At 40.1% G+C, this 10,242-nt stretch overlaps 1 long non-coding RNA gene across 1 annotated transcript; it reads right to left on the minus strand.

Annotated features, from left to right (window-relative positions):
• Positions 1-3,004: 3,004 nt before the first annotated feature.
• LOC137525690 (uncharacterized) lies at positions 3,005-9,990 on the minus strand. The gene is made up of 3 exons (XR_011022973.1): positions 9,921-9,990; positions 3,587-3,741; positions 3,005-3,358 (listed from the first exon to the last, which is right to left on the minus strand). It is a non-coding gene; the product is annotated as an uncharacterized lncRNA (long non-coding RNA).
• Between the last annotated feature and the right edge of the window lie 252 nt (positions 9,991-10,242).

Consider the following 10,242-nt stretch of genomic DNA (forward strand, 5'->3'; position numbering starts at 1 on the left):
TGTCTAAAAGGAAATAAACATGACAGCCTCCATATACCTCTCTCTTCAGTTCCCCTTTAAGGAAAACAGTTTTCATGTCTTGCTGACAGCTGGTTGGATTTGGGTATATGCTCCCAGCATGTCACCTCTTACAACGGTGTCAACACTCACAAACTGGTTCTGATTTAATAAAATGCTGCAAATCTCACTGTTAATAAGTACAATGTAGTTCAATCCTTTATATATTTGTCATATATATATATATATTTACTTTATGCTGTTTAGAAATTATTATTTTGTATCTATATAGCGCTTACATCTTCCGTAGTGCTTTACAGAGTACGCACACATGTTACTAACCGTCATTAGGAGGACTTCAAAATATAATTCCTACTATCATATTCATAATCTTATATCCCTATTGTAGACTAGGGCGGCAACCAATTGGCTTATCTGTTTTTTGGGGATGTAGGAGGAAATTGCCATTCCCAGGGGAAACCAGCGCAACGAGGATCACATACAACTTCATGTAAACAGAATTTTCCGGATGTGAACCACAGGGTCTCTTTTGCTTCAAGGCAAGAGCACTATTCACTATGGCGACTATGCCACCATGCAATGTTCTTTAGTTGCGTTTATTTTTATTTTTTTTTGCATTGTTTCAATAACTAAACAATATAAGAAGTCTGAATTTATTTTTTTTTACTTTTCCAAGGCTGTAAAACACAGTCAAGCTGACAGGTTTGTTTCTTCTGCCTTGTCTCACAAGCGAAATGGGATGAAGAAACGCAGCCTATTGAAATCAAAAGGCTGCTTCCGAATTACATGCAGGCGGGAAAAAGTATCGCCTTCTGCATTTGTTTTCAGAAATAGCATCCGAATTCAAATAGCGTGCATATCTTTCCACAATCACTTGCTCCGTTTATATATAATAATTCCTCATGTATTGTAGTGTATGGCCATTCAGAGCAGCAGGCACTGATTACTGACTGACTGTAGCTCTCCTCCAGCAGATGTCTATCTGAATGGGCAGACATTTCCCTTCACCTACACACTCTCTGCAGACCAAGCAATCATTATTTTTCTCATGAAGTCACTTCCTTAGATCTGCTGTGAGCTTTCATCATGTGGACTAAGAAAAAACTTCTATAACAATTATACTACTGCAAAAACATCTTGTACTGTAAGTAAAATCATTTCACTGAAGTATTCATGCTAACTGAAGTGCTAGTTATGTGCATTGCTAGTTGGAAGGCTTTAGCTTTATTAGAGAGATAATGATTGCTTGGTCTGCAGGAAGATTGTAGGTGAAGGGGCACTATAATGAATTGGCTCATTTTTAAGTAACAGAAACAATGAAACAGGTATGTGGTAGAAGTGTTAAAAACATATAAAAATAGCTGTCACAATAATCATCTATTCAGCAGGCACCCCGTTGCTTTTGATAGTTAGTGAGTAGTGACAGTGATGCCAATCAGCTCATTTACATGTAGGGGACAACTATTATAACTTCCATTTTTAAATTAATTTTCCTCCTTTCAAAGATGTGGTGGGAGTGGTGGTGGTGGTTCTAGAGGTCCATTGCAGTGAATCTACCTAGCTACACTGCTCTCACTAGTAGTAGCGTAGCTTCTGAGGCCCCCGGCACAGATGCAGGGTCTTGTGTGAGCACCCCTGTGCGTCCATCACTCACTCCAGTGCATTGCAAATTAAAGATTAACGGATATGGGCTGTACAGGTGTGAGGTGGACTGACACAGGGAGGTGTTAACAAAAGAGGTTTCTTGAGAGCCAGCGTCCTCAAGCTATGCTGCTAGTAAAGCACCTTGGCTCTGGCGCAAGGGACTTCTAAAAGGTAGGAATGTACCATTGTTCCTACCACATCTTTAAAGAGACCCTGAAGCGGAAAAAAAATTATGATATAATGATTTGTATGTGTAATACAGCTAAGAAATAAAACATTAGGAGCAGAGACATAAGTCTAATATTGTTTCCTGTACAGGATGAGTTAAGAAACTCCAGTTGTTGTCTATGCAAAAGAGCCATTGAGCTCCGGGACTTTCAAAGTCCCAGAGTGTCTTCTGAAGCTTGTTATCTCAACTGTCAGTCATTGTATTGTTTTTTTCTTCCCCAGAGGACAGGTCAAAAGTTCACTGGCCTGCTCTGTAAATCATTTAAAATGCTGAGTAGTGTGTAAACTGCAAATATTAGAGAATGATGCAGTGTTATAAAGAAAAAAACCCGATGTAACTGAAAATAAAAATATGAGAATATATTCCTTGCTTCTAATGTTCTAGTAATTATCCGTACTACACAACCAATTCATTATATCATAAAAATTTTTCGCTTCAGTGTCTCTTTAAAGGGAGGAAAATTCATTTAAAAATGGCTGTTACATTTATTGTCCCCACAAGTAAATGAGCTGATCAGCATCTCCATCTCCAAGAAATGGGATGCCCAGTGAATTAATGATTATTGTGACTGCTTTGTTTTATTTTTATCATTTTTGTTCCCCCAAAAAATGTTTTGGACTAGTTCATCTCCTCATGGGGATTTTCAAGGTTTTTTGTTTTTTTTTAAAAATCACTTACTGAATTACAGTTGCTTAGTCCAAATGCCAAAATAGTGTTCAACCGAGCAGGGAGTCATTTTTGTATAGATTCTTGGCAGGGAGTGCTTTTACAAAAGAAAAAATAAGAAATTCCTATGAAGAAATGGACCAGTACGAAACCTGTCAAATTTGTGTTGAAAGTGGCAGCAACATAAGTGAAAAATAATTTACAGCGCATTTTACTCTCAGAGAAATGTAGTTCTTATAAGTATATGCACACATACATTTAAAATTAAAAAAAAATTATGATGGTGGTCCTTTCAAATGGAAACTCAGAACTTCCTCTTTGCTCCAAAAGATTAGGCACAGCACGATAACTTTTAGGGGAAAAATTGTTTATTATACGGAAATCCTAAAAAAACTGATTTTTTTACTGAATTAACTTTCATGGAGCACAGAGAGGATTAAAGCCTCAGTCTTTTCCTCTACAGGCAGAGGTTGGCGCTGTGAGTCACAGCTACAGATAAGGCTACTCACACTCTGATATAGCTAAATAAGCTCACACTGCTCAGAGCAGTGCAGTTCTACAGCATTTATAAGTGGAATGAAAATGTTTCCACTTTAAGCATGTAGAGGCAAAATGTTTATAATATGAAAATGTTAAGGGCCTACAGAGGAGGTTTTGATTGATTCAGATTAAAATGGACATTCGATTGATTAAATCAGCTGGATATCGATGCTGAAAATTGAATAATGTATGGGCATCCTTACTCGCCTGGTATCTTCTTTTCAGATGTTTGTAAATGAAGCCTATCTTCTTCTATTAGCTCTTTAGAAAGTAAAACACAGGATGGTCACATAAACATATTAACACATATTTTTCTGTATACAGTGAATTCCATCAAATGCTGAACCTTTGTGTTATTTTTATTACATTATTGAAACTTTAGTCTCTTATAGTTTATTTCAACACATAAAAAATGTCTGATTCCTCTTTATTTTCATTTACATTTTAATATATACAGTATGGTAATATTGTAATAAACTGGTAACTTACAGTTAGTGCATTGTTATTCTGTGAACGAGCTGAGAATAAGTTAATATAGTGATATAACAGAGCCGAGGATTTTTCCCAAAGACCTCCATGTACTTTGCAGTGGTAACAGAGGGTTCTTGCATCTGCGATGAATCCCAAGGTTGTTCAGGGTAGTGCTGATGAAGAGAATGCAATGTATTATCACTATGAATCATCTGCAGTTCCCCATGATTAGAAATATGACATACAACTACTGAGAGGGTAAATTGATTTCTTAATTTTTCTGGTCAATCTTCTATTACTGTAGCTTCCTGTGAGTGTTGTTCAACTGATCGTTATTCCTTAATATATGTAGTACCTGACTGGCTAGGTTATGCTGTCTGTATCAGGTGCCCTTGAAGGAAATCTATGTATAAAACACCATAGCATGACTTTTCCCAATAAGACATGTCTGAAATATAACTAATTCTGACCAATCAGATCCTGGATATGTGCACGTCCATTATTGTTGATTTTTTTTGTTTTTAACTAAAGAAGTAGGTTGTCACTCCATCCAAGAAACAACAAGAGTCTCATGACCATCCTGCTATGCTTATATCAGCCTTTCTATCTGTTGGAATGTGTATTTAGCAACAAAAGTGCATTATGTGTATAGCTATGCATTACCAGCTATATAACCAAAAGATGCCAGTGTTCTAGTAACATTCTGTGTTTGTAAGGAAGTTCAATAAAACTTGCTTGTTCTTCCTGGTGTAACAACCAAGAGCCATTAGCCATGAGGAGCTGATTAATATTGGTTATCTTTGCGATCTACATGGCTGCACACTAAGAAGCTAGTTTAGAATAGCCACAAGCTTTTGCACACGCCTTTCAGCAGCAAAATTGGTTCTAGATACAGCTTAATACTTACTGGTGCTTGGCTCTTCTACAACACTCATACTAGAATGAGATGTAGGAATGAGGTGAGAAACACCTATGACAGGCTCCATATGCTGAATAGGAAGCGGGATACGCTGCCTATGATACATGTGGTACATGTGGAGCCTGTCACAAGGGTTTCTCACCCCCCCCCCTCCCCCATTCCTCTCCTGCTCAGTGGACCTCCTTGCACATTAGTTTGCACTGAATGCACCAGTATTTTCCATTGTATTCCCCACTAGTTGTTGCACTTTATGGTTTTTGAGATTTATAGAATTGATGATAAAATTTAAAGAGAAACCATAAACCAAGAATTTAACTTTATCTCAATCAGGGGCATGGCAATAGGGGATGCAGAGGTTACAACCGCATCCGGGCCCTTGGGCTAGAGGGGCCCTAAAGGGCCCTCGCTCAACTACAGTATTAGCTTTCTATTAGTCCTGTGCTCATAATAATCACTTCTATACATACTTTGAATAGTGGTAATCATTAACAAACTGTTCCCCATCCCCTTCTTTCTCCTCTGACACTGTAGTTGCCATTGGCAGGTTTTGGTGCGCCGTATCCATTGTTATGTATAGAGTGCTTGGGGGGCCCCATTGTAAAACTTGCATTGGGGCCCACAGATTCTTAGCTATGCCACTGATCCCAATCAATAGCTGATACCCTTTTTTCCCTGAGAAATACTTTCCTTTCACAAACGGATAATCAGGGGGCTCTGTATGACTGATATTGTGGTGAAACTCCTCCCACTGTGTGATGTCAGGACCATGGTTCTGACATCACACTGTGGGAGCCTTGTTGCATTGTAGGAGATAACAATGTTTACAGCTGTCTCCAACTGCCAAAAAAAAAAGCAAGCAGCATCTCCTTCCACTGACATCACCTGCCACCAGTAAAAATGTCACCATGTGATAAATGTCAGAAAGCACTTTTTATTACATTATTTTCACTGGAGTTCCTCTTTAAATTTTTCATATGCGCTGTATTTAATAGTTTTGCATTCAATGGATAATTATATGACTATGTGTTATAGCCCTAATACAAGCATTTTCTTGAATCTGGGTCCGGTACTAAGGGGTTTCAATATTGAACCTATCCAATGTACATACATATATATAGAAGTCCTTACTTGATATCCAGTAATTATAATACCGGTATATTGGGAAGGATACCAATTAAATATTGGGCAGGATACAATGTACTGTTATTTTAAGTGGTTTTATACTGTATATGTTTGATTTTGTTGACCTAATAAATATTGTTATATATTTATACAACAGATGGCGCTGATGAGCCATTCTTTTCTCTTTTCTGAATGCATTACATTATTTATGGCATAGCACATTTAGGGCTTGATTCATAAAGCGGTGCTAACCTACTTAGCACGTCTAAAGTCTTTAGACGTGCTAACCAGGGTGCTAAGTAGGTTAATCAATTGAGAAATCCGGTGCTAACCTACTTAGCACCCTGGTTAGCACGTCTAAAGACTTTAGACGTGCTAAGTAGGTTAGCACCGCTTTGTGAATCAAGCCCTTAGTGATTTGATTGGTGCAGCACATTTCCTGTGTTTGTTTTCAAGTGGTATCATTTAAAAGGAAATATATATAGCAGCGTCCATATCCCTATTACTTCAGGTGATCTTTAATAATGTAAATTAGGGTGTGGTAAGATTTTACATGCGAGTTTTACATGGGGCCCCAAGCACTTTATTGATATGGAGACCCAAAACCTACCAAGGACAGCTATAGAGGTATTATCAGAGATAAGAAACTAGCTTGTTAAGGATTACCTCTATTCGATGCACATGTAAGGTGCCCATAAACTAACGCGATTTCCCGCCGATAGACAGCAGATTCGATCACTGTGATCGAATCTGCTGTGAAATCGATAACGAAAACTAGGACCAATTTCCATCCGAAATCGATTGATTCCGTCGATCTGACCAGGCTGAAAATTTCACTCAATCGCCGGTGGGTCGGGAGCGCATCGTTAGCGGGCGTTCGATATGTTGACAACCGATGCAGCAATACATCACCTGGCCGGACAGGTAATATATTGCAGCTGGCCAGGGGAGCAGGGGTGCGAGGCAGGCGGCAGCGGCAATTCCACAGGTTGTGAATCGATTTCATGCTGAAATCGATTCAAAATCTGTTTGCAGTGTATGGGCAGCCATTAGATTCCTCTCTGATCAGATTCGATCAGAGAGGGATCTATCTGTTGGATGATAAGTTGTTACCCTCTAAAAGAGGGTCCCAAAAGTTTTGCTAATGTATTTCTATGTCTGAGGTAACTTTGGCATCTAAGGCTAACTTTCGCCTTAGGTGCTTGCCTGTGAAACCAAAACGGTGCATGGGAGAGGAGGCGCTGTAATGGTCGCATAGACTGTTGCTAGGCGACCAAAGCACACAGAGCAGTGGAACTTTCCAGAAGCCCCACACGGCCTGTCGGAAGCTACAGCGCAGGCGCGAAGGGGCAGAGCTAGAAGGGTGTTGCCAGAGCGAGCCGGAGAGCGAGAGAGAGAGAACAGAACTTAAGAGACAGGAGCTGCGGTGAGGAGCGGGAAAGGAGGCCACAAGGAGACCGGCCATAGCAGTCACCCCAGAGACTAAGAGGAGACCTGGCGGCCATGCAGAGACTACAGTGGAGCAAGTAAGGCAGAGGCAAGCCGGCCAGACAGTGACCGGAGACCAGAGGCAGCGGGCGCTGAGTCCATCCGAGCTAGTCCGGACAGAAAGGACCCCGGCAGCCAGATGAGTATTAGGCCAGTGTTCAGTGGAGGCTTGCTGAGATAGAAATATAGCAACCCAGGACCTGAAGAGGCCAAGTCTGTTCCAAGTGCTGTTACTTAGGGATGGTCGGAATGCCAATTTCCGATTCCGCGGTAAATCCGCATTCCGTCATGTACCAATTACCGATTCCGCTTTCCACTACCAATTTCCGCATTCCAATGCGGAATTTCCGCCGGAAATCGCGAAAATTCCGCCCGCCTTTAACATCAATTTTCTCAAAAACTATAAGATCTTTTTGAAAACTTTTTTTGCATCTTGTTCGCAAGATTCAGTTTAATAAACCCTGAAAATTTGGTGTGTCTAGGACTTAAGGGGGCTTTGCTATTAACCACTAAAGTCGGCGGATTTCTACTGTAATGTAAAATGCAGAAAACAGGCAGATGCAGATTTTCTGCATTTTACATTACAGTAAAAATCCGCCGACTTTAGCGGTTAATAGCAAAGCCCCCTTAGGTCCTAGACACACCACATTTTCAGGGTTTATTAAACTGAATCTTGTGAACAAGATGCAAAAAAGTTTTCAAAAAGACCTTATAGTTTTTGAGAAAATCGATGTTAAAGTCGGGTGGTATTTCCGCGATTTCCGGCGGAAATTTCCACGATTTCCGGCGGAAATCCGCCTACGACACTTGCATTACCGATTCCGCATTCCGATGCGGAAATGCAATTTCCGATCAGAATTTCGAAAATTGCATTTCCCGGGAATCCGAATGAGCATCCCTACTGTTACTAGAGACTGTTTGAGTGCAAAAGTTTTAAAGATACAGAGACCTTGTGTTGATGATACAGTTGTTGATGCAAGATGGAACTGCCCAGCTAAGGTGAAGGAATCTTCTGCCGCTTATGTAAAGCGTATTGAGGGGCCTTGCTGTCACTAAGAGACATTAACAGCCTCCACAAGTACCCCGCAAAGCTGATACAGCACCACACTTGCATTAAGTCCTGTTATAGAGACATTGTGCCTGTCAATTCCGTTTCAAGTCAAGAGTTAAAGTTCATGTCTTCCTCTGTGATATGTTCTGAAGTGCTACTGAGAATCTGATACGGGAAGTGAACCAAAGTGTGATTTAAGCATAATACCTAATTACATGGTCCTAAATAAACCGGAAATTACTAAAGGCCATGAAGGTAAAGAGAACCTGTCAGTATTAAAGGAGATAAGTGAAAGAGGAGGAGTTTCATTGCGTCTTGTGATATTAAAAGTGTGCTACAGTAAGGAGTGAGCTGACCTTTGATCAAGATACGGAGTCCCCTCACTTGGAGTACAAGTTTTGCAATAACTCTAAATTAGAGCTTATTCAGCCTAAAAGTCAAAGTGCACAAAAAGAGCGTTATATTGTGGGAGAGTAATTTGGGTGGCATAGCTGGGTGCATTGGTCACTTTATATTATATTTTGTTTACTTTTATTTTCCTAATCCTTTTTGATTATTTGATTTCTATTTTATTTTGTTTGTTATATTGGGAGGCCCCGTCCAGAGAGGTACGTTAAGTGTAAAGTGGGTTTGTGGTAAATTATCAAGGGTAAAGAGTCTGAGAGATCTGTGAGCAAGGTGAATATCCTTTTTGGGATCGACCAACGAACTGTGCAACTATACAGTACCATCTAAAGAACTGTCACGAGTTCCCCCAAGGTTTTGCTGAGCAATATAGCTTGGACTTGGTTAGAAGGGACTGAGAACTGTTTAGGAACTGAAATTTCTCAGTAGACCATACCCTTTCCCAGCCCACGCCCCAACAGTGGTACTGTGATGTAAACATGCTGTAAAGTGATTGAATTGTTGTACAAGAAGATCTTTATAGCTCAAATATTATCTAGAATTTGTATGTAACTTAACCTTTTTATTCCGCAGCATTTACCGATGCACCGGCTGTGAAGACTAGGAGATTGTGTATTTTTGACCTCTGATGTGCAAGGTAGGTGTATTGTGTTGTTGAAGTGTTATGGGTTGATCGAAGCTACATTGACCACCGTTAGGTCACAAATAAATATTTGATAGTCAGTGTCTGGTGGATTCCTCTCAGCCGGAGCCCAGTGCTAACGGATAAATCGGGTTACACTGGTGGCAATTGACCAGTGTATGGCAGCCTATAGACGTGTTCATTATCAGCATAGTACCAATAAAAAGCTAATAAAATGGATGAAGACGATTCCTTTGTGGGTCCCTCTATCCCAAGGGACCAAGTGCGGTCTTAACCTCTGCATCCCCATTGCTACCCCATTCCAGGCCTTGCTACACTAACTTACCTTGAGTCAGCAAAGAACAAAAGAATCGAGTAGCAATTAGCATGTGACCTGTACTTCATGGAGCCTTGGTATCACCAATGCAAGAAACCTGCTCTGCCTCTTTGGCTTTATCGGGCTATATATTTAGGAGCTAATCTGGAAGGAATAATTATTGTCTTTTTGATTGAAATATAACAATCTAATTAGATAATCAAATGTGGTGTGCACACGCTAGCACAGAACTACCCTTTAACTTGCGAATATTTGAAGCTACACTGCCATTTCTTCCTTTCTCAACAAGCCTGATGATCAATGTGCCCTTCAAGTACTATTGTTTTTAGGATACTGTGCAGGCTATTGATTTCCCATTTCAAGATATTTTTAATCTTGGCCTTTATGAAATAGCACAATGCAATATACCTGCAAAGATTTTACTTATGCTCTTTTCAAGCTGCTTCCCATAGTCCGGTTCACTATGGCAACCACTCACACAGATAAATCCCCACAGGAGTTGCAGTTATAAGCACTCCAACTGCAGAAGAGAAATGTGCTCACTAGAGCCACCCACAATATCCCGCACAGCCCTTTATACAGAGCAGCTGTTCCTTTATTAAATATATTGTACAGAGCAGAAATGTTGCCAGGGGTGCCTAAGAAAATAATAAGACCACATAAATAGTAGATAAGCCTGCTTAATATGTGGCATTTTGGTGTTGTTTATACACTGCAAAGAAAATATGCA

The sequence above is a fragment of the Hyperolius riggenbachi genome, chromosome 7, assembly GCF_040937935.1.
Source record: "Hyperolius riggenbachi isolate aHypRig1 chromosome 7, aHypRig1.pri, whole genome shotgun sequence".
NCBI classification, from domain to species: domain Eukaryota; kingdom Metazoa; phylum Chordata; class Amphibia; order Anura; family Hyperoliidae; genus Hyperolius; species Hyperolius riggenbachi.